The sequence below is a fragment of the Saccostrea cucullata genome, unplaced genomic scaffold (assembly GCF_032062105.1).
Source record: "Saccostrea cucullata isolate Sc308-1 unplaced genomic scaffold, CSIRO_AGI_Scuc_v1 ctg1062, whole genome shotgun sequence".
NCBI lineage: Eukaryota > Metazoa > Mollusca > Bivalvia > Ostreida > Ostreidae > Saccostrea > Saccostrea cuccullata.
In genome coordinates this window covers 53759-79674 of record NW_026933960.1, presented here as the reverse complement: position 1 = coordinate 79674, position 25916 = coordinate 53759, and the positions used below count along the sequence as shown (strand labels likewise).

The window sequence follows — 25916 nt, the reverse complement described above, 5'->3', positions numbered from 1 at the left end:
TAATGTTCCGCATTTTTCACAAGCCACAACAAAATTATTATACATATATCGTATAACATTTTATCAATACAAGTTTCTGTTATGTCTAAACATTATTTTATAAAAACCGACTTTCTTTTAAAAATGCAATTATTATATGTTTTAGGATACGGAGAGAAAAATATCTAAAATCTACTGATGACTCCCTTCAGGAATATGATTTTCCAGACTTTTTGGACGTGGCTGGATTTCAAAATACCAATGATGAAATTATACACGAACTACTCAATCTTCTGTTCCTATGGGAGGATTCCGCCCAATGTCTCTCTCAATAAAGTTGCAAACGATATCAGGTGGTTCCAATATAACTGCTTTAGGAATTATTTTATGGTTTTCAAAACCTAAAACAATTTTAGCTTACGTTATATGTTTATCTTCTCTAAAAAAAATGTAAAATTTATTTAAGAAAATATGGAGTGTGGTTTACAGACAGGACGTATCCAGAGACGCCGGAATGCAGAAAGGTCGACAGAGTTGTTTTTGTTGCTTCTTCATTGGAGGAACATTTACCAGTGCATCTTATGCAAGCTGTTTCAACAGTACTTCGGAGAAAGAGAGGTGCAATTGCAAGTGTTTAGTATAATATATATATATGATTTACAAGGGCTGTTCGACAAGTTCGGTGACGATGTCAAATTTTGATTTATGACTCACAAGAAATTACAGATAAGCACAATATAATGTGTAATCTATTTCTTTTGTTGATGTGTAAATTTCATTTCATTCGACAGAAACAGAAATCGATTTACTTTATTCTATAATCAAAATGTTTAGTACTTGCGGAGCACTATAAATGACAACTATTTTAGCGTCAAAACACAGCATCGAGAATTTCTAAAACTAAAACAAATACTACCCCTTTACATTACACACAGTATTTTCCAATTCCCACTCATTATATCCTTTTTTCTAATACTCGAAAATATTTTTTAAGATTGCTCTCTTTGTGTGATTTCTTCTGTTAAGGTTTTATTTTTTTTTATTACTGAACTCTGCTATCACAGTATAAAAAACTCTGAAGCACCTATGTCTTTCCTTGACATTGCAATGTTTTAGCGTTTGTGTTAAGATTTTTTTTAAAAGTTAAATTGTTTCATCACAGATGATGTCCTTATCCTATACAGAGTCTTTGACACTCAATACTGTCTCCACTGTTAATACTAACATGTACAACACGCTCATGACATCCTTTTTTATTTTTCCAATATTTTAAGTGTTTTATTCAGTATTTGGATTTTAAGTGTTTTATTCAGTATTTGGATTTATTGTTAAAATATTTCTACCAAATTTGGATAATATATAAGATATGACAAAAGTCCAAGAACTTTTCGAACAACCCTCGTATAATGCCCTTCACTTTGTATAGCATTCGCTAATTAGACGTAAAATATGTAAAATAGAATAAATACATCCAATTTCATTCAAAATGATTTTTTAATAACATGGAATCATTAGATTTTGTGCTGGCTCATTATTTTTGTATTTCGTGGTTACCTTTCATCCATGAAATAACATCCGCTTTTAATTAATGAACTATGAACACAAAGTCAAATTTTCTTTTGTGAATGAAAAATTACATGTATTTTGGAGATAACAAAGAGTATTCCCGATCAAAAATCCACAAAACAAATCATTATACGAGGGTTGTCCGATAAAATAGTGCACAAGTTGTCTAATGTGCATAATAATCATTAATGCGTTCTGAAATTTTTACTACTCTTTAGTACACTATGAAAATACATAGCAAATTTCAAATAGATGTATGCATAAATAAACGATAAGCTTTTGTGTTATGTATTGTTTTGCCTTACGGCGCACAGATCATAACAACAGTGTCCAAAGCAACGTCACATTTCATATTTGCTAAAATTAAAGTTGAATAAGCCGCACTAAAATTTAGAATTTTCACTGATGTACATACTTGAGTCTACATTAACTGTTAAGGAACCAATTAGGCACACACATGCAATCTTATAAAGATTTGATAGTAAGTTACAGTCAATATTCTCACCATCATTCAACTAATAGACAATCTTGTACTGAAGGTCGGCAGTGACAGCGGATTTTTACTTTTACAACAGCAGTTTGTCTTTATGTTTTGTACTACAAGGGGGCTACGAAAGCTTAGGAGGCTCATTCGACATTCATGTTTCGAAATACGAGATTCGAAATGCCAGTTTCGAAATTCAGGATCTGTACTAACCAATTAAAAGCAGGTTCAACATTTGATCATTCTCTTTAAATCATATGTTTACTATCAAGAATTTGTTGATTATGATTATAGCAATTAGACCATTTGCTAAAATGATAATGCAAGAAGAAATGTTTTATGAATTAAATCCAACTAAAAATAAAATTTATATTACATCTTATTTTTCTCATTAAACATAACAGTAAATACGTATATATAGAACATTATATTGCCTTTATGTTGACTTGGGGTATGTCGACTTTTCTATCAGATCATTGCTGAGGGAGAATATTGTTATTGGTTATAATAAGTTATGAAATATCATGATTCGTCTCTACACTGTAATGCAAGGATTTATATTTCATAACATTTATAAAAGTTACATTTGTGCAGTGAGACTTGACTGCTGAATCGAACTGTAGCTTTATAAGGTTTTACGAGCATATTTTAATCTTTGGCCCTTACGCTTTTGTCAGAGACTAAAATATTAAACCATAATGCTATAGTTCTGCAGCTTATTTAGTCCAATCTACTGTTTTATATCATTTAAAATGAATGCTGCATTTATTTTAATTCATATCGACAATCTGTATTGTATATATAATTGTTAATTAGTTCAAGAAATCAAAGCCTTAAATAAAGATAAGTAATTGAAAACTTTATTTTTATGTATTCCCTCTATTAGGAAAACGAGACGCAGTTTTTATCTATCAAGGCTACATTGTCTTTCAAGTTTTTAAAGTACATTTTCAATGTCGGGAAACATGGGCAGTTGTTCCGGGTAGGGATGGGGATTTTGTGAATCTTTATTTACTATTTATAACTTTTTATTATGTCAACGACCCTTTAAAAAAGTAGACAATGCAAAAAATATATATTTCTGATACATGTATTATATTTAATTTTTAAGATGTCATAATATGAATTGAAGTATATCTTGCTAATCAAATACCAAATGATTATTTAACTTACCTTCTAATATACACAACACTCTTTCTCGCATTGTATTTTAGTCAAATGACTCATTTGATATAATATATTAAACGATTCATTGATAGATAAAAGATAATAAAGGGGAGTTTTCAAATGTTCAATGCGCATTTGATTGGTAAGTCTGGTTTTTGAATCTCGAAACTCGAATTACGAATCTCGTATTTCGAACCTCGAATCTCGAATGAGCCTTTTGAATGGTTAATCTGGATCTTGAATCTCGAAACTCGAATTTCGAATCTCGTATTTCAAAACTTAAATCTCGAATGAGCCTTCTGGGCTTTCGAAGGGGGTTCAATTAAAAAGGACTTCACTAAGGAAACTCCCATTTCATGTGTATACTTAAGATCGAGAAAAATTTGCACGATGTGTTTTTCTTCTATATTCATAAGAAGTCTCTAAATACAACCTTTGGAGTACATTTCAGAGCTTTTACAACCTTTAAATCATTTTGCACTACTATCCGGTGCGCCATAACGTCATCAAACGTCGTCATTTTTCGTGATGTTTTACCACTTTCGATTTCGATTGCTGAAATTTCGGAAGCTGCCAAAAATTATTAATGCAATGAAAATTTTAAAAAGACAAAAAAATAGATTGCAGAATCGAATAAGGAGATTTTTCCCCCAATTTTGCATATTCAACACACAGTAAACAAAACAAAATCGTTATTTTTGTCAATAAAGTACATGAAAAGGTATGATGCCCTAAGATACTCGTATGATGAGTAAACATATTCATATGTTTATTCAGTAAACATAAACATTCATTGAAAAATTTAGCCAAGTGCATCCATAACTTTTTGATAAAAACGCTTTGTCGACGATTTTACCGGACAAACCGCGTAGAAGCAGAGCAAAAACGGACCTCCAAAACATAGAAGGTGAGATCAATTGTCAACGAAAAGCGATCATTCACTGCCGACCGGCCAAAACCGCCCGTGAATACACGAAATTATATGCCAAACCACCTCTGAAATTTATGCAATACATGCAAATTTCCTATGAGTTCACAGCAAATGCAGCTACAAATATTGTATACAATGTTGATACCTGCTTTGTCAGCTTGGACCAGAACAAATTGTTCATGTATTTTTTACGTGTGTTAAATAGCCTTTCTCTGTAATCACTTAAACTTCGTTGCCACGCATGGTCACCGATTTTGATGAAACTTTACCCATGCTTTGTACTTGACACCAGAAACAAATATCAAACACAATTTCGTTGCTATGTGTCTCGATTGCTCTGGCAACAGCTGAAAAAGTTTGAAAAATCAAGATTTTCAGCCACTTTAATAAAAACTAGAAAAAGCAAACAAATCATTCTCACAAAAACATGACATCTTGATGTCACTTTTGATTTAAAGAAACTGTTTAGAATATAACTCTAACTAAGTGGTAACCAAGGGTACATTTGGAATACATTTAAAATGCTGAAATATGCTGAAAAACAATCCATATTCACTAATGGTAGGTGTTACATGCTCAAATTCAATCAACGACTTAAGAAACGCAATGAAAATGGTTGAATTAAGTATATAAATATAAGCAATATTATTCTATGAATAACTTTTATGGTTGCCATGGTAACACAGTGTAACCATGCAAAACCAGTAACTAAATTTGGGTTAATGCTACTGTCTTGAGGAAAAACATGAAAACTCAAAACTGGCAAATATGCATCCTTAGGACCTTACAACACCGAAACCATAAGAAAAAATTCATCTTTAATGATAAGGAAACCTTAATGACATTAACCTCTAACTGAAAAAATTGAAATAACTATGTTCGGGCTCTTTTTTTAACTATGATTTATCATTAATCTACAATCATTTGAGTTATTTTCAAACATGAGTAGAAGAGCATGGTACCTTCTGCATACTGACAATAGTTCGTATCTTTGATAATTTTGAAGAACGCCGCATCATTTTTTTTCTTGACCATATGCCAACAAAATCCGGCCTGATTTGTGATACCACCATCTTTTATTGATATAGATGGGTAGGAAAGGCGGGACTTCGATCAACACAGATAGAGGGAACTACATATCCGAGTGATCTACCATAGATGTTTATTATTATTCACATTGTTTTTTATCGAGAAAAATATACTTATCCGATGACTGAATCGCCAACGCATTGATCAGGGTAATTTACACTATGAACTTCTTCAACTTTCAAACTTTCAATGTTCACCAAAAGCCTTTTATAGTGGATACAATGACCTTGTCAGTAAATACAGTTAATCACTGAGTCAAAAGCTGACTGATGTTTCTCATGCTAGTTGCTAGTACTTTTTTTTAAACTGAATTGATGACGGATTTCCCATTATTTCCGATGACAAGGGGATGCTCACTCCTCCATGCTACCTGATCCCACCTCTGATGTTTTGGAGGTCCGTGTTTGCTCTGCTTCTATTTTGTATCATTTATGGACTTTTGTTGTTGAATAATGATTGTTATATCCATATGTTTCATACGTAAAAATACTCATGGGACCTCAGGGTCTATCGTTTTGAACCACGAAATACCGATGAAATTTGTATTCAAGAGTAGCCAGAGCAAAAATGTAAATGGACGAAATATAGTATTCTTAGGACTTTTAAAAACTGACCAACGACACGAACAATAAAAATTCTCAAATTTTCGGGACGCCCTGTGTCTTCCAAATTATGTTTCTGTTTCAGTAAAAGTAGTATATTATGACGGTTAACATAGGGATCAGTTGCATGCAAAAATAAGAGTAAAATCAAGATATTTTAATCCGTTTACAAGGGCAGGTATGGTTAATACGCCATTTAAAATATAACCTTTCAGTAATGTTTTCTGGAATCTGTTCAAATAATGAATGCAGTACGCAATCCTGTATATGGCGAATTCATCCATAAGTTTTCTCATAAGGATTTAAATATAAGGCATTAATTGATACCACATTGTAGCCCTGGATACAGTGTTTGCTCAGCTTGTGATCTCTTTTTTCTATAGACATTAGGTACGTTCCCAGTTTTTAAGGTCTGTCGACTTCCTTCAGAAGACGTCCATATTGTTTTCTTTTGTTTCCTTTTTTCATTATAATTCCCTTTCTAAGTAAACGTAATTTCTCGAAAACTACTGAACCGAATTCAAAGATTTTCAGGAATGATGCATTGTTGTAATATCTCAAGACCTTTCTTTTGTTTTTTGAAAAATTAATTCCGGTCGCAGTTTTTTTTATCGATTTTCTTTTTTTATGTTGTCATTTTGTACAGGCATTTTTTGAACCACTCAGGATTTAATCACATTTTCAGGGATTATAAAACATCTTTTTGAGTTATGCATGACGTCTTTAGATTTTACATTCGTCACTTCCGGTTGACACAGAAAGTGTTATTTTATTTAAATATTTTTTTTAAACTCAAACGTTTTTAATAAAGGTAAATTGAAGTTATGTTCACATTTACATTTGTCAAAAAAACTCATCCATTGGAGTTATTTCAGGTGTGAACTGGAAGTTGACGAAAAATTAATTTTTTCTCTTTATTCAAAAGATTTTCTAAAAAATGCTTTTATATGAGCTTTTCAAAGTTTTTTCCTGGCTTGTGACTTCAATAGCAGTCGGAAACTAAGCCGAATCTTTACAAGTCGTCAAATAACGTCGCTTCCGGCCAAACCGAAAATAGAAAATGCAAATGTTTCGGTTTTCGACATGGTTTGTTTAATTTATGACACTAGAAGCATCCAAAAAAAAAATTTTATCCATCGAAATCACTTGCAATCATACCGGAAGTAGCCAAAATAAGCGTTTTTGTCGATTTTGCCACAGAAATTATAACTGGAGACGTTTGTACGCTTTCTTTTGGATTGCTTTCTTTTGTCTACGTCACTAATGGTCAAATAGGGCGGAAGGCCTAATCATTGCTTAGCAACTAGCTTCGCTCTAATTATTTTTTCTATTTTTTCTTTTCCTATTTACAACTCTAATAATAGAGCATGCCCTGTGCTGAATTGTGAACAAATAATTTGTATGTTTACAAATGCCAAATTCTTTGTCAACCTTCATTGACTATTTTTCATACACAGATATTCCACTATTTGGTGTGTTAACAAAGAAAGACCAAAATCGGAAAGAGGCAGGAATATTTCAAGACTTTGAGACCAGCTTTATAACAACTCTTGGATTGTCTCAACTAGACTATCTTTACTGCACAAATTACTGTGATGCTAATATAACCGAAATTCGCGAAAGAAGAAGGACACATATTCCTGACATAGACATCCCTGTGCTAAAGTTCCTGATTCAGGTATAAGGACAAGTTAATGCATAACGCATGGTCTAAAAAATTGAAACAGATGTGTCAGACTCTTTTGGTATCTTACATTTAAAGCCAATCGGGATATATAGTTAATTCACAGTCTGTCTTGAATATTTTTGAATATTTCCATTTCTATTTTTTTTTCTCTGCTATAACTCTTTGAAAGTTGTCGGAATTTATTTCTTGATTATTCTGCCAGTGTAAAGATGAATAATGACCCCCATCGAATAATGACCGTAAATGACAGTGTAAAGATGAATAATTCGCCTCGAAAAATGACCCCGGTCATTACGCAGCTAGGATAAGCTGTCCGTAAAATATCAAATTGTTCAATCTGTACTTACTTCGCTGAACTACCTAGATATGACGTCATAATGATATGACGTCAAGTCACTACATACTCGAGCTGACATGACGGGAAAAGTGTCATAATTATAACATGGCATGTAGATTTATTTTGAAGACTTATTGTTTAATTCAAGTGTAAGGATTGTTTGTTAAGCTCGAGTGTGCTGTTATGATTTGAACATTTGAAATTCGAAAATCCCTATTTCTTTTGCTTGTCCGATATGAACATATTCAAACAATAGCAAAAATAATGTGTGATACGCTCCCCTTACACGGCTTTAGACAGAGTTAAAATTTATGAAGCGTGTTTATATTAGACTTGCACAAATGATTAACAAAGACAAATTGAAGATATATTGTGTGAATCTATAAGAGAAGAATTACCTCTAACTGGATTTTGCTAGGGGATTGTGTGTAGTTTATCCATTTTCTTATAAATCGCGATAAAGAGTGGAAAATATCCCTTTTTATGTTGGTAAGTTAAACTCTTAAATATTTTCTAACCGAATAAGAATTAAACCTGCCCCCAGCACTTTCTATGTACTAGAGATCACGATGAATTGATCTATGTAACAAACGTTTCTGTTTTGCACTATTGTGCCGCAGCGATTTTTGTGCAACAATGAGGAATATCATAAATCTTCGTCATGTGATCAACACAGTCATGTGACATCACAAAAGTGCTGTAAATTAAACCTGACTAAACTTTTATCTCGAATTGACTACAAATTCAAACAAGGGTTACATATTAAAATTAAAATCTAGCTTAGAATAAAATTTATATTTTCAAGGCATTTTAAGCCTTCGGACAGTCTTATCATAACTGCGTATTCGACGTAAAAAAGGATCCTTATTGCCCGTAGAAAAAAGTGTCACCACCCTAAAAATTTGCAGAGCCCACGTGAAGAAAAATACCCCCGTAGAAAAATGACTCCCTTTTGATTCAAGCTGAATTTTTAGGGGGCAAAAAAATTAGACAAAGAAGCATATTGGCCAAAATGCTCACCCGAGCTTATTTGGAATAAATTGATGATATGTTGATCTCATAACATACGATTATACTTATATCTTAATGTCAATGCAATGATTCAGAATCAAAAGGAGTAAAGATTTATCTAGCCTAAAGGATTAGGTAAACATTGTTTTTCGAGGGTGGAAATCGACAGAAAAAATCAACAGTATCATATATTTTTATCCTACGCTTGAAAAGCGGGAGGGTACATGTATATAGTGATTGGGATGTCAGTCCGTCTGTTACGCTTTGGGGTATCTATATCTTATCCGCAACTCCTCTTGTATATAAAAAAAATGTATTTGTAAAATAGCTATGCCCCTGTATGGCAACATAGCGAAGATTAAACTTTTCTTAAAGGCAATTTATATATAATGGTACCCAAAATAGGGTTTTCTCACAAGAAATACAATTGCAAACAGAAAAGCCCTAGCACCACTTGTTCAGAATAAATGGCTAAGAATAAGTGTTTGAAAAGTAGGTCAAACTCAAGGGTCAACGGGTCAAAGTTGATGGTTTCTTAAGGTTAAATGTAACAAGGAATACATTTGTGAAGTATGAGAGTACTAGTATCTACCGTTTAAAAGTTATAGCCAAAGTAAATTAATCAAGAAATTGGCTTTTTTTTGTAAAATGGGACAAACTACATGGTAAAGGTTAAAAAGTCAAATTTGGTGGTACCCAAAGGAAGGTCTTGTCACAAGGAATGTACACATATTGAATATGAAAGACATAGCTACAATGAATGAAAAGTTATGTTTAAGGTTAAAGTTTTTGCGGAGAAACAGACCACCAGATAGACAGACATACAGACAGACAGACGGACACGATAAAACTATATACCCCCGATTCTTCGTTTACATTAACATAAAAAGAAATTGTCTTCAATTAACTTTTCATATTTTGATACAGTATAAAGAAGACGTTACAAAAATGAACATGTTTGTTCTAATTTTCATATTAAATTCTCTGAAAGATATACTTAGAACTGGGAAAATTTTTGGAGAAAAACAAGAATTAAGAAATGTAATGAATGCAGTGTGCTAAATCAAAAGTCTATGTCTAAATGTATATTTTTGCATTAGAATGTGTATTTTACACTAGCCTATAGCTTTACAGAGCAAATTTTAGGTGTTATACCAACCCCACCTTCTTACTTATTTAGGAGGAAGTTGATTATCAACAAAAGCAAGACCATCATAGAGCAATGGAAAAAGAGAAACTTAACTCCTATTGGAAGAATCACATTGATTAAATCATAACTTATATCACAGCTTAATCATTTATTTATTGCTTTACCAAACCCACCTGTTAATGTTATAAAAGATCTAAACAAATTAATCTTTAACTTTTTATGGAAATCAAATGTAGAAAAAATAAAAAGAAAAGTTGTAACACAAAAGTATGCATAGGGAGGATTAAAAATGGTTAATAGTGTGTCCTGCAAAACAGCTTTAAAATCTACACGGATAAGAAAAATAATAAATAACAATAGCTCAAAGTGGAAAAAATTATTGGAAAATAGTGTTGAGATTGATAAACTTCTAAATACAGGATCAGAATATTTGTCACATTTACAAGAGAATGTAAAATAAATAATTTCTGGAGAGATGTTTTGAAATCTTTCCAAGAAATTCAAGAGAAAAAAGATATAGGAAATTGCAAGAGTATGCCTGTCAACCTTTATGGCATAATAACAATTTCAAAAACAAAATCGAAATTCAAGCAATATTTTACAAGTCTTGGTATGCAAAGCGAACAAAATATATGATCTTTTAGATAAAAAATAGTAACTACAGTACAGGCCACGAGTTTTCCGCAAAAAACACGGGGCCCCGTGGACCGCAAGTCCACGCTTTAGCGTGGACCTCGAACCTTGTCGGCGTCTTTGAAGTCAGCGTGTCTGTGCACCGCGTGTAACACGGCGTGTCACAGTTCTGATGATAAATATTTTAAACATTCTCATTGCCCTTATTTAATAAAGTTAAATCAACTTTCTTTCGAAATATTTGTTGTACTTTTTCCATAAATTAATACATATATTGGTAATTTATCGCATACAGATAATTAAACTAGTAAGATGCATTAATTAAAACTTGATAACAACGTACTCGTGTCCAGCAAAAAAATATACAATCACGTTTCAAATTAAATCCTAATTATATTAGTCATAAAAAGTTCAATAGACTATTATTATATTACACTAAGAGGAAACACACTTTCATAAATGAATTACTTTATTGTCTCTACTTTCGATTTTGATTTTAACTGTGTTCAATTAAATCGTTGATACAAGATCGTTTTTCCCTTCGTATTACTTATCAGATGCGTGAATATACTAAGTGAATTAATTATTTTGTAAGAATTTAAATGTACATGTACTGTGTCTAGATTATTAAAAAAAAAATACGTATCAGACTAGCACATAAATTCTGCTCTTTGATACCGATACCGATACTCGACGAATCATTGGACAGGTTCAGATGAGGATTATTGCATTTAGACTAACACTAAAAATCTGCAATTATGTAAAATTTGGAGATAAATATTGAATGCGGTAAACTCGAAAATCTACTGAACAGGCAGAGATGATAATCTGAATAATTTCATTAATTAAAATAGTGATAAACTTTATTAGTAAACACGCTGAATACAAAAATCACAGCCGAATTTTGGCAAATGAAATGTGCTAACTTCAGTACGAATATTACATCATTCTGAAATATATCGTGTGAAAAGAAGAAAAAAAAGTTTGAGAAAACATTGATACTTAGCGATTTTTAAAAATGTCTTCCCCCTTCTAGAAAGCGATACGAATCAGCTGGTTAAAACTTTATCAGAAGTCTGCATTTATGTTATGTTTTTTTAAATCTTAATCTACGGGATAAATTCTTATTTGTGTTTGAAAAAGGATAAATAAGTCAACAAATAATTGTAAGTTTATAATTGTTGTTGTAGTGAAACCTGGAATGTGAAATTCGCATGATATCAGTTGAGTGTGTTACATGTTATACACTTGCTGTGGTCAGAGCTAAAGAATTTGAAAGGTGTGATAAACATACGGCGCCCCTGGCCCACCGGCAGAGACCCAATATATTTTTTGAACAGGTGTGAACTCGGAACTGACCATAAGATTGTTTCAAATCACAAGAGAAATTCTTTCCGCGTAAACAGACTTTCAAGGTCACCTAGCGTCATGGCATATTGATTGGCAGGTGATGCACGAGAATTTTGTGCTTACAGCATATACAAAGAACGAATTAATTGCATTAAATGGGTTGAATATGAACAAAAGTTGTGGCAATTAAATAGAATTATAGAATGATTAATTGTGACCTCCTTAACTTAAATAAAACTAAGAATTAAAAAAAAATTACAGATTATAATATAATATACATATGTATGTTAAAAGGGGGTTGTATGAGTCTCTCTCTCTCTCTCTCTCTCTCTCTCTCTCTCTCTCTCTCTCTCTCTCTCTCTCTCTCTTGTACTGGTGTTGCTCTTTATACACTTTACAAGAAAAGAAAAACTTATTGAAATAACTACTTACACTGAAAGGATTTTAAAAACACAACGTAGTGAATACTACTCTATGAAAATAATGTTTGCTGTTACGAGAAATACGCTTTGAAATTATTGCATTAATTTCGTGTTTCTGCGAACGATTTTCGCATCCACATTCAGAATAATTCAAGATGAACAAAATAAATGTATTTTAATAAGGAATATACATAGTAATGCTTGGGTCGTACACTAGTGCTGTACATATATATTATTATAACAGTAACTTGATCCGAAGGGTCGTATCACGTCGAGTTGACAGGCACGGATCATCAGATCAAACGAGACGCGAAGCGTCGAGTTTGATCTGATGATCCGCGCCTGTCAACGAGACGTGATACGGCTCTTCGGATCAAGTTACTGTTATAATGATAAATTTATTATATACCCCCTTATAACTGGCTAAATATATTAGAATAAACCTTAGAGATCAATTGTATAATATTAATCCATTTTAAAAAGGCATAATTACAAGGGACTTTTTAACGCGCAAGAAAAATAACGTCATATTTCTGCGTACTATGTCATCAGTTTCAGAGAGTGGTGATATGGATTCAGAAAACAACATGTTGGTGATCCGGAAAATCGGATCACGACGTCACGTGATAGCGTAAATTCAACAGTAAAATTGGGTGATACACATTAGGTATATAATAAATGTTAAAACCATGAACATAGATACAGCTCTGATTTAATTTTATACTGAACTATACAGTGTACGTGACACGAATGCAGCTCTACGCCATTTCGTCTTCCTTTGTTACATGAACACATGAGATTAAATTATTCATTTAAAATAAAATTCATAATTTTGATTTAATTTGATTTAATTTGTAACGTGGATGATTAATTTTACTAACATAAATTTCTAGACACACAGTTAATTCAAATGAAAATCATTCAATTTTTTTTTTTTACCGATATCTAATCTCAATATTTATGCGTGCCATTCGAAGTCCAATATCTGGTAGAATAAAAACGATTATTTCATATACATACTCGTAAACCAAAGTTATAAATTGTCATCAAAATATTATCAAATTTTTATGAGAAACAAACGGTTTTGTCTGTAGTACTATTTACACGGTGCAGCTTGGAGGGGAATTTTCTGGACATGCAACAGAACGAAATTTACTGGACACGGTGCGACACGGAGGACACTAGCTGAGATTTTTTCTAGAAACGGTGCGGCACGGTGTGCCTACCTGTATATTTCAAATCGACACACACCGTGCTACACCGTGTACACGGTGTAACACAGAGCGTTTCACACGGTGTTTTTTCCACCAAACGTTGCGGAAAACTCGTGGCCTGTACTGTACCTATCACTAGACTATATTCAACACAATTATAATTTGAATATTAATCATTTAACCTATACAGCCGTACGAAAAGCAATACTTGCAAATTCAAAGAAGTATAACTTTTGTAGAATGGATTTATTCATAAACCAGATATTCCATGTAATATCAAAGTATTTGTATTAACAAAAAAAGATCAAAGCCAATGTACAGTATATTAAATAAATACAGAATTAATCATTATATATTGACAACCAATAGTCTTATGTTTAAAATAGGTAAAACAGACTCTAACCTATGTACATTTTGTGAATCAGAGGAAGAAACAATATTTCATTTAATTTGGTAATGTCCAGTTGTAAAAGAATTTCTAGATGGTTTTGTAAGACATTGTCATCGAAAAGACATTGTATTAAATCTAGATGGTAAAATTTCATATTCGGAGATATAAGTAAAACAATATCATTAAAATCATTAAATATTTTGCTTATGTCAATGAAGCAATATATTTACCACCTTAGCCTCTCTATCCATGGTTTTCTAAATGAATTCAAACTTATTTATGAAACTTTGAAATATACAGCCAGAGAAAGTGATAAAATAGATTAATTTAACGACTCATGGCAAAAATGGCGATCCATACTCTCAGACTAATGTCAATAAACCCTGCCTCAAAACTAGTTTTGCTACCTACTCTATCTATAACCCACTTTCTTTTATAACATCATCTCTTTCTCTTTCTTTCTCTCTCTCTCTCTCTCTCTCTCTCTCTTTAAAAATGAATGCTGCAATGAAATATTGTGTTCATCTTTTATGTTTGTACTGTATAGAATTGTGGAATTCAAATTAAAAAAATCAACAAAAGCAGCAAAAAAAACTACCCTACCTTTATTTTTCTATAAGGAGGGACTAAAAATAAGCTTAAAATAATCTACTATTCTACTAATTTTAACTGTTACTCTGCCACAATACTTTCAAGTATACCCCGAGCAACATTTAAAGAATGCTTTAATCATGGCGAAGTAAATCATAATCATGACTGAGTTTGTGTGAAGGCTTGATTTCATTTCAATTTCTAATCTAGAGCCTCTTTCAGCATTATGGAAAGGTATATAGTTTTATTTATATTTTTGCTTTTTATTTATTTTAGTGTTTTTTTTATGTAACGTATTTTTTTTTTTTTTTTGGGGGGGGGGGGGGTCTTCCTCTTAGATTGTTAAATAGGATTTGCCAAACTTATACAAGCTAAAAGTTGAAATAAAGGATAATCATTTTCTTTTCTATTATTCAGTATTGTAACATGATTTTTGCATGGTCTGATTTCTAAAAACAAGTAGAATATCATTCTTTAGGCAAACACTATAAGGAATATTGAAATTTTTTTTTTACTTGACAATCAAAGAATCTCTTTTCACTTTAAAGGGGGCATTTTTCAATAAGGGTCATTATTTTATAGGACTAACATATAAAATAATGACCCCTAGGACACTTTTTCTACAAAAAATGATTTTTTTTCTACGGGTAGAGGGCCATTTTTTGTCGTTGAAAAATGACCCCATGTCATTTTTCAATGGAGGTCATTTTTCGTCTTTACACAGGAATGTTAATTAGGCAGGTCGTTAGGTCAGGAGATAAGGAGGTCTAAAATGCATGGAAATCTCCTGCAAATCTGTCTCTGTGTCTGACACTAAGGATGCAAAATGTGCATGTTAATCTCGTATAGCTGTCTAGGTGTTTGACGTTACTGGGTGAGCACTATATATTGAAATTGGTTTGGAAGTCCTCGTTTAATTTAAGTCTTTGTCTACATTTCTAAAGTCTAAATCTACCATTTATTTGACAATGAAATGGAAATATAAGTAATCACTGTCTAGTAAGGAGGGTATGCCAGGGACATCAACAATAGTTGGAAACATGGCATAATTTATGTATAACGGGAGAAGCCTGTTATGCTAAAATTATCCCATGTTTCCCACTATTGTTGATGTCCCTGGCATACTTTCCTAACTAGACTATGATTCCTTAAAAGTCCACACGCCGAGAAGCCGAGAAACTTTGAATGTACTTATGATAATCATCGGATAACAACTGACAAAAGTTTTATCAAAATATAATCTGACAGAATGTTTTCGATCGATTCTACAGTGCTAAAGCTAGGCTGTATATAAAAATCCGACAACCCTTCGACATTACGTAATCTTGCATTCCGGTTGACATGTACTAATTTGATCGCATTGAAGACACACGAAAAGTTATATTTAAAGACGATATGAATTTCTTGCAATCTCTTAACAGTACTCGGGAGTTCCATGGGGTTTGTTTTTGATATTGCGTAGTTAAGGAAATAGGCAACAACGGGTTGCTGTACAGGGTTATTTTTAATTACTCGTCGTCAGAGAGAGCCTAGAATGGTTTCCAACTAACCGTGACGATGACAATAAAGCGTAAAGAGTCACGTTGACATCGGGTAACTGTTCTGACACGGTTTTGAACCCAAGCTCATTACCACGACAACTGCTATTATTACAGTGGGGTATCAAAATCTATACATTCACCCTAAAACTGAAAGAACAGATCGCGCGATTTCAATTTTTAAACTGGACAATTCAATTCTATTTCTTCACTCAAAACCATGTAAATGGTACATGAAGTACAGTGTACAAATCCATATAAAACATATGTACATGTGATACAGTGGGTCAAGCAGAAGTAGATAATTCAGGAGAATAGACAAACTATTGAGATTGAATACTGTTCGTTATTTCAATATCTTTCTTCTATTGATTTTATATAGTAATAAATGTACATGATTGTTTCAAAGAATCAGCATTCTTTTAGCGCATGATTTCACAAAATTTGATGATATTTGGATTAGAGCAATTTTTTTTGTTCAAATAAACTTTCCGTAGTTGGTTTAAAGCACTACATTCTGAAATATAATGATACTCATCCCCTACCTGGTTACTAGTGCATAAGCTACAAACTCTTTCATTTCTTTGGGTACCATTTTATCTACCTGTTTCAATTTGAAGGTGGTGATTTGTGGTTCTGAACTTAACGAAAGTTTTTCTAAATTTATATGATAACAGTGTTAAATATTTTTCGCTCTCAACATTGGTTTTAAAAATTCTATAATTCAAACCTTTTGAAGATTTTCGAACTTCACTATTCCACTTTTGAATATATTGATCTTTTAATCTTTGTTTGACTTTAGCAGTTATCCATTCTACATCATAGAAATATTGTTCGTGCTCATACCATATATTTGATAAACCACATCTTTGAAAAAATCTTTTGTACAAATGGTATCCATGAGTTTTTCATTTTCTCTTTATCACGTTGTTTGTTAGCTGCAGATCTGTAGCTATCCGAAATATATATATTGATAGACCGGATAGCTAAAGTGCCACCCATTGAAAAAACTGAATATTTATTGCGCACAAAAAAGTGCGCTCGGTTCTTGATTATTTCTTCCTAATTCTTACCTCAATTGCAATAGAGGGGAGATTTTAAAAAGTTTCTGTTTCCTTTATCAATTACATTCGTAGTTGACATCTGAACTAAGCATATTGGACCGAATAATCTTCAAAACCAAAATGGCAGTATATATAATCGAATTGTTCGATGATTACACTATCAGGATCAGGGGGACTATTAAAAATAATTATGACGAATGTTTTGTTGTGGAAAGAGTCAAAAAATATGTTAGGAACACACGGTAAGTAATATTAAGAGATTTCAGTTTTAGAAACATGGAGAAATAAATCGAAAACCGAGCGCACTTTTTTGTGCGCAATAAATATACATTTTTTAAATGGGTGGCACTGTAGCTATCCGGTCTATCAATATAAATTTTTCCGGATAGCTACAGATCTGCAGCTAGTTGTTTGCGTAAATACGTATATACTATTCTACAAAATTTGTTTTCTTTTCCATTCACAAGTTTTTCCAAGTATTTTATCATTCTTTTGCAAATATTTCTTTCTCCATAAATCATAAAACTTGGAGTGCTACTTTTCACAATTCAATATATGCTTTAGATAACGTAAATGAACTCGTTCAATAATATCAATTTTTCATACCCCCATATTTCACAGCCACATTACGATACTTGTGAAACTACTTTATCAAAAAATCAATGGACATTCGAAGGGGAGATAAAACTGCCTATTTTTACTTATCACACCATACATTGCCTTTTGTGCTTGTTCAAATAGGTTTTTCTTGCTTTACATAATGAGCCTGTGCTAGAAAATAGAATCCCTAAATAATTAAAATCCTTGACTACTTCTATGTTACTGCCATTATATGTAAAAATATTCTTTAGATGTCTACCCTTTGAAAAAAATATTATCTTTGTTTTTTTTTTTATAATTCACATATATTTTCCATTATTCAATACCGGTCAAGGTAGCCTAGTGGTAGAGCTTTCGGTTCGTGATCGGGAGGCCCCGTTTCTATTCTCGATCGTCCCGCTGCGTCATACCTAGGACGCAAACATAGGTAGTGACTGTTCCTTAGACAAGCGCTCGGCACTAGAAGTGAAAGCCACGGGTCTTTCGGATAGAGATGGATATGGAAGGATATGGAAATAACGAACAGTATTCAATCTCAACGTCCATTAAACAAATATACAAAATAAGTGCAGAGCAAACACGGACCTCCGAAACATCAGAGGTGGGATCAGGTGCCATGGAGGAGTGAGCATCCCCTGCCGACCGGTCACACCCGCCGTGTGCTCGTTGTCATAATCAGGATATAACGGAAAATATCTGTGGTCAATTCAGTGTATAAATAATGGACTAACAATTGGTATGAAAAACGTCAGTCAGCATTTCATTCAATGATAAATTGTATTTGCTGACAATGTCATTGTATCGACCATAGAATTTACGAAATGATGACTTTAAACGAGACTGTTGATATTCTTGTTTCATCAACTTGCTTGTCAATAATTTACCTCGTTTAAGAAATTGTTCATACGTAGAGCATGCTCTTGCATATTGAATCAACTGAGATATAAATACTCCGTATCCAGGTGATGAAGGTATATTGCTGCATAAGTAAGGGAAGTTGACGATAGAAAAATTAAAGTCATCACGTTTATCATATAGCTTGGTTGTTAGCTTACCATTATTGTCTTTTTCAAGTAAAATATCCAAGTATGAAGCAGAAGTGTCGGACTCTGTGGTATCTTTTATCTCAAGCTCACCAGGATATATCGTGTCGACGTAGGAATGGAAATTATCATTATTAATTGACAATACGTCGTCGATATATCTAAATGTCGAGTTGAAGGCCACAGCAAGTGTTTTCTTCTTTTCACGTAAAAGATTTTGCATAAATTCTGCTTCATATGAATATAAAAATAAGTCTGCTAAAAACGGAGCGCAATTTGTACCCATGGGAATTCCAATAGATTGTTGGAAAACCTGGTCTTGAAGTTTTTCCTTCACTACTGTCAATATTTTAGTTAGAAGTAATGAAAGAGGCTTGGTTGAACATTTACTGGAACCTGCAATGTATCTTTGTTTGTAAGGACTCTTATGAAGTTTCGGAATCCAATATATATAAGGTAGTTCAAATTCATTTTGGCTCTGTGGAATATAAAAAGTATTCAAAACTGACAGGTGATTAGAACATTATTATATAGTCTATTTATATTCCCTTTATAATCTATACAAACGCAAACAGTTTATAACACTACATATTCACCGGATTTTAGGCCGTATTCACCGGAGGGTGAACAGCATTGTGATGTCACAATCAAAACATCAAATAACATTGTAAACAATAGTTGCAACAGCCGCAGCGAGCTACTTATCTGAGCAGGAAAACGATTATTCAAACCTTTTTCAGGATTATTTTTTAACATTTGGACGTCTTACACATAGCCAAACTCGGAAATTAAAACACGGAAGTTACAAACAGTAATCTGGAGGTTTTTTTATTTTCAACAATGGAAGATAGCAAATTATGAATATGGTGTCGTCAAACAGCCTTCAATGTCTTATCTATACAAATCCCGACTACATAAAAAAACAATTATGGACTCTTTTGGTGTTGAATATGGTTTGTTATTCACAAGAAAAATATCCATATTGACCTCGGCTTCGCCTCGGTATTCAATCTCAACGTCCATTAAACAAATATACAAAATAAGAGCAGAGCAAACACGGACCTCCGAAACATCAGAGATGGGATCAGCTGTCATGGAGGAGTGAGCATCCCCTGCCGACCGGTCACACCCGCCGTGTGCTCGTTGTCATAATCAGGAAATAACGGAAAAAATCCGTGGTCAATTCAGTGTATAAATAATGGACTAACAATTGGTATGAAAAACGTCAGTCAGCATTTCATTCAATGATAAATTGTACTTGCTGACAAGGTCATTGTATCGACCATAGAATTTACGAAATGATGACTTTAAACGAGACTGTTGATATTCTTGTTTAATCAACTTGCTTGTCAATAATTTATCTCGTTTAAGAAATTGTTCATACGTAGAGCATGCTCTTGCGTATCGAATCAACTGAGATATAAATACTCTGTATGCAGGTGATGAAGGTATATTGTTGCATAAGTAAGGGAAGTTGACGATAGAAAAGTTAAAGTCATCACGTTTATCATATAGCTTGGTTGTTAGATTACCATTAGTGTCTTTTTCAAATAAAATATCCAAGTATGAAGCAGAAGTGTCGGACTCTGTGGTATCTTTTATCTCAAGCTCACCAGGATATATCGATATGACCTTTAAAACGTAGGTCCCGTGTTGCGATAGGCGATGGCACGATAAAGAACCCCCGCTGCTTAATGGTCCTGAGTGCCGAGTATAGGTCAAAACTTGAAACCCTTCACCAGCATACAGTGACATCTCAATGAGAGTGAAAAATTCTCAAAAGGGACGTTAAACAATATACAATCAATCAATCTATTCTTCACAATATTTTCAAAATTCATTTAATGCTCTCTGATATGTCAGGAGACGCTTTGACCAAAATCAGGGGGCGCTTTGACCAATATTTGGGGGTGCTTTGGAAACTTTGTTTTTCTATAAAAATATGTCAGGGGACGCTTTGACCAAAATCAGGGGACGGTTTGACCAAAATCAGGGGACGGTTTCGTTGTATCATATTTCTATAAAAATATGTCAGGGGACGCTTTGACCAAAATCAGGGGGCGCTTTGACCAAAATCAGGGGACAGTTTCGTAGTATTATATTTCTATAAAATATGCCAGGGGGCGCTTTGACCAATCAGGGGACATTTTGACCAAAATCATGGTACGCTTTGACCAAAATTAGGGAACGCTTTGACCAGGACGGTTTTAATTGGGAACGCTTTGACTGGTTCCCATTCCAAGCATAGAAGTTTCGATATTCAACCTCATATCGACAAAATCAGGGACAATGCAGAAAGTTTACTTGATATTTCGTATATCTATTGATATTAATGTAACCAGCAGATGATACATTATCGCCTTTGATATCACACAAATTAAGTGAATTTTCTCTTCATTTCGGGGGAGGGAGTAAAAATTTTAAGCAGGACGTCTCTAAAAAGAATTTACTATTTTTAACTATAGTATGTCATAGTTATATAGCTAAAACTTTGATTTTTTGGATTTTTATCAGTTTTAGATTTCTCTTAAATTTGTTAAGAGTGTTTTAAGGATATCCGATCCTCAGCCAGGAAGGATAACTCCAAAAATTTATATTTTATTTGAAATGCATCAAAATGAAACATTAAAGTGAAAATTTTTCATGCAACAATTTTCATTTTATTCATCTTTATAAGATTCAAGGTTTTTGGAAGTCTTAAAAAAGGTCGTATAAAAGTTGACATTTGTACTCTATAAAAGGAAAAGAATTAATACAGTTTTAGAGAAATAAGATTTTCCTGAATCCAGCCTTATATACCAATGCTTTTTAACATGATATGAAATAAGAAGTGATTTGTGGTGTCTTGCAATGATAGCAATAGCTTTTTACACCATGTATTATAAAATACATGACGGAAACAGAAGACAAAAAATACCAAATAAGTATAAAAACCATGACAACTTCTCTGAATGCCTGGATACCTATCGTTTTTTAACCTAAAATATATTTGTTGATCAATTTACAATTAGAAAATGCATGACTGATATCACAATTCGCTTTTTCTGCAAAAATATTGGAGATTTGACAATTTTCCTTATATAAAATGATTAACTTTAATCTTCAACTTTAAAGAAATACTATGGATGACTTTACCTTACTTTGTGGATTCAGAGATACTTTTATGAGTATTTTTGATTGCTTAACTGCTAACTTTATAAACCCGAGGATCGGACTACCTTAAAGTTGGACACATGTGGATGTGTAAATAATGCTTCCATTTTTTAAAAATGGGGATGTATAAATAAAAGAACAAAAAATATAGCAATCTTAAATCGATAGTAAAAATACGTTGAATGACTATAGTAAAAAAATAAACCTTGATACAATAGCAAGCTTAGTAAACTGTAGGTAACTTAAGTATTTTTATTTGGGATAGCATAATAGAAATGATATCTAAATAGTTTTAAAAAAACAAATTAAGGGGAAAGTTGTATCCAGTTTTTAGTGTTGAAATGCAACATGGAGATGACGAAAAGTAATAAAGCCCAAAGTAATAAAGACAACAAAATTGGAAGTATGCAGTGCAAACATATAACTCTAAAATCAGATTGAATTAGGTGCCATCAAAGAGTAAGGGTCCCCTGTAAGATAAGGAATGCTTCTTTTAATTTCTTTAACTTTTTATCATGCATATTTGTGTTTGATGTAGCGTTCTTTTTTTTCAACAGGTTTTGGATCCTGATCATGAATGTACTGATTTCAATAGGATCTCAGGATTTTCGAAGAAAAGACTTGCCTTTTACAAAATAGCCTCAAAATTGAGAAGAATCAACAATATTCATTTGATTTTCGTCATAGTTGTAACTTCTCTTATAGCTATTATCCTTGCATTGGTGTTATTCAGATAATGAGAAAAGTGTGTCTCATGTATGAAATGAATTGTAAAAATTTTTTCGTGAAAGTTTGACATTTGGTAAAATATAACTTTTAAAAAAAATTTGTCAGTCATATATACCGAAATATTATTGTCAATAATTAAGTAATGTTTCACATATGTATTACCCAATTTTCATTTTTTTTTTAGGTTTTAATATTTAATTCTATTTATTTTTTTGTTTAAAAGAGAATTAAAGTTACTGGTATTCATTAAACAAATATACATTCATTAAAGTAATAAAATATAATGTATGGCAATAATGTGAAGTCTATCGAATCAAAAGTCGATTTCGGCAATACAAACCAGGTGCAAAAAAAATACACTCCTTTTGAACTTCAGAGATTGAATCAGGTATCGTAGATAATAAAGCATATCTTGCAGAAGGGCCACAAAGGCATTAAATAATTTTTTTTTTTAATTTTATTTCTATATGAAGTATAACTTCAATGGCTAACTGCTACTTCTCAGACGTGAAAGTTAGACAGTTCACATGTTTAAAAGAATGTTGAATGCATTGCTTTGATATGTACTATATTTCCCGGAAATATTTAGATGTAGGGATAAAAACAAGAATACTTGAAATAAAATACAAAAATATATCTATATGCTTTCTATGAGTGCAAAATGAATCAAACTTTTTATTAATATAAATGTTTGACTTTGTCAAAAAAATGTTGCTGACAAGTTTTTTTCCAGATAAAGCAGACAACAAACTATTTATAGAACTTGTTACAAATCTCCGAGGAGCAGACCTGGGTGGTCATTAATTAAAAATTCAGAAAATGTTATCCTGCAACTATCTCACAATCATTTGATTTAGCTGAAATAGATCAAAGTCTGTCTGTGATTTACATTTATAGCCACGAAAAAATCATTTTACAATGATGATATTTAAAAGAGGTGAATAAAAATATTTTTAAAATCATGATAAAAATGGCTCAAAAGAAGGAAGGTAAAATTAAGTTTATTCTATGTACCAAGATCCAAATTTCGTGGGTTTAAGCTGTATCTATGACAGAGTTACGTGAAAGTAAAATAAAGCTAGCAACTGTTCCTTGGCAAAGTGTTCTACACTTGAAGTGAAAACTTCATGTCATTCGGATGGAACTTTTGAATAAACTTATCAATCTTAAGGTATGTAGTCATACAATAAAGATCTTTTGCTGCTCAATGACATTGAGTGCTGACCAAATATCTAAATTTAAATCCGGTAAAAGCTTATATCTTGCATCATTTTTTTTAAAATTGCAAATTGTAAAAAAAAATGCTCAAAATAAATTACAACGATAGTTTATTATGAATGATTTTAAAATGAATTGATAGTAGGGACTGCTATCCATAAATATACAACAATGAACCTATTTTAGCTAATTTATATACCAGTTAATGATGTAGATGAAAAGAGAAATTAAAGTGAATCAAAATAAAGCCTATTGTCACCTGCCCTAAAATGCATATAAATGTGATAATGTTATACTCGTGCTTGGTGAATAATGGACCTAGATTTATGTCCAGAGACTCAAATCATTCATATTAAACTTTGTTTGCTTCCTTTTTACCTAAACACAGAATTCTGAATTAGCTGCAATATTTACGCTTTTAATACATTTAAGTTTTTAATACCAATACATTTCAGGGTTATATCTTCATATCTGAAATGTACCTCTTTTGACGTCTGGAATGTTTTTTTCTGTTTTTATCTGCTTTAATCCGGACTTGTCTACCACAACGTGCTTAGATTTAGTTTCTTTGATTAAGTTAGAGATTTGGTAACTGTATAACATTTTTTTTCAATTTTACTCCCCAAGGGGTTTGCCTAACGTAATTTAGACCTACGTATATTAGTCATAAAATGGACGCCATAATTATTTTTGCAGTAAAACTTTCCTCTAAAGTAAACTTCAATTTGTTTTGTAGATATTTTTAAAAATAATGACGAAAGAAAATCCAACGGTTGAAAAGGTTATTCTTCCATGGAAAACCGAGTGTCTTAGACTTGTATTAATAATTGTGATTACTGTAATTACTTCATTAGTGGTGCAGTTTTGTTGGATTTTGCATGGACCTGCAGCAAACATTTCAAAAGAATCTGAAGTTGCAAATAAAGTTACAGCAGAAACAAGAAATTTTCATTCACAGCAAGATCAATCAAAACAAGTTATCAGTGAGAAAGACGAGGAGAAAGAAAAGAATCAGAATCTACATATTGAAAATTCTTTTTATGACATTCAGATGTCCATAAATAGTATGACAGAGCAATTTGGCAGTATTTCTGATAAAATTAAGGAATTACAAAGTAAAGTGAATCAAATGGATGAAGATGCTGTTGAAAATTTAAAAGAAAAAGAACTTGTTTTGGATAATGTCAAGCAGTTAGAAGATAACTTGGAGAAACAGCTTGAGAACACAACAGCATTCCAAGAAAGATTGGAAAAACGTTTGAATCAAACATTTGATGGCGTTTTTAAAAATATCAGCAGCTTAGATGAACGTATAAAACCAGTTCCTAATTTAGTGAAAAGTGTAACCGCCCTCGAAACCAATAAAGCGGAGATTTTTGAAAAATACAAGAATCTTCCGAAAAAAATCTCCGATATTGAAATGGACGTTAAGCAACTAAAGGAAATGTTAAGCAAGTTAAGTAAGGAAAACAAAGATAGGGGTGTCACAACAAAAAGTGGTAAGATTTTACATTTGTATCATATCAAAGTCATAGTCAGATTCCACACATTTTATCTGTATTGGATTATTTTCTTTGTGTTGTGGCTATAAAAATGTATAATTATTTCAGAATAAATGGAAAATAACACATGTGATTAAATTTTTCAAGAACTCACAGAATGAATTATCGTTAACTATATAAAAAAAGAATCTGACATGCTTTTTAACTTTGTGATTTTTTCTTTTATTTTGCAGTGGATTTCCTTCAGATCTGTGTCAGTATGATCATGTTTATCTACATCATCATTTCTACCTGGAGGGGAAATACCGTAGTATATTTATCAAGTCGAAAACATAAATTGAAGAAATATTAACATGATAAGCAATAAGTTTAATATCCAATTAATTCATTTGATATTGATCAATAAATATATAGTGTTTGCTTAAATGATTTTTTTTTTTAGTCAAAAAAGGAAATTCAGCTGAA

The 25916-nt window shown here is 32.2% G+C and overlaps 1 long non-coding RNA gene across 1 annotated transcript in view; it reads left to right on the top strand.

Moving 5' to 3' along the window:
• The window catches only part of LOC134239693 (uncharacterized), a 48914-nt gene extending 26297 nt beyond the window's left edge, over positions 1 to 22617 (top strand). Inside the window, exons 2-3 of the long non-coding RNA XR_009986270.1 lie at positions 7276 to 7496; positions 22560 to 22617. This is a non-coding gene — a long non-coding RNA (uncharacterized LOC134239693). The remainder of the gene's footprint in view (positions 1 to 7275; positions 7497 to 22559) is intronic.
• Positions 22618 to 25916: the final 3299 nt, after the last annotated feature.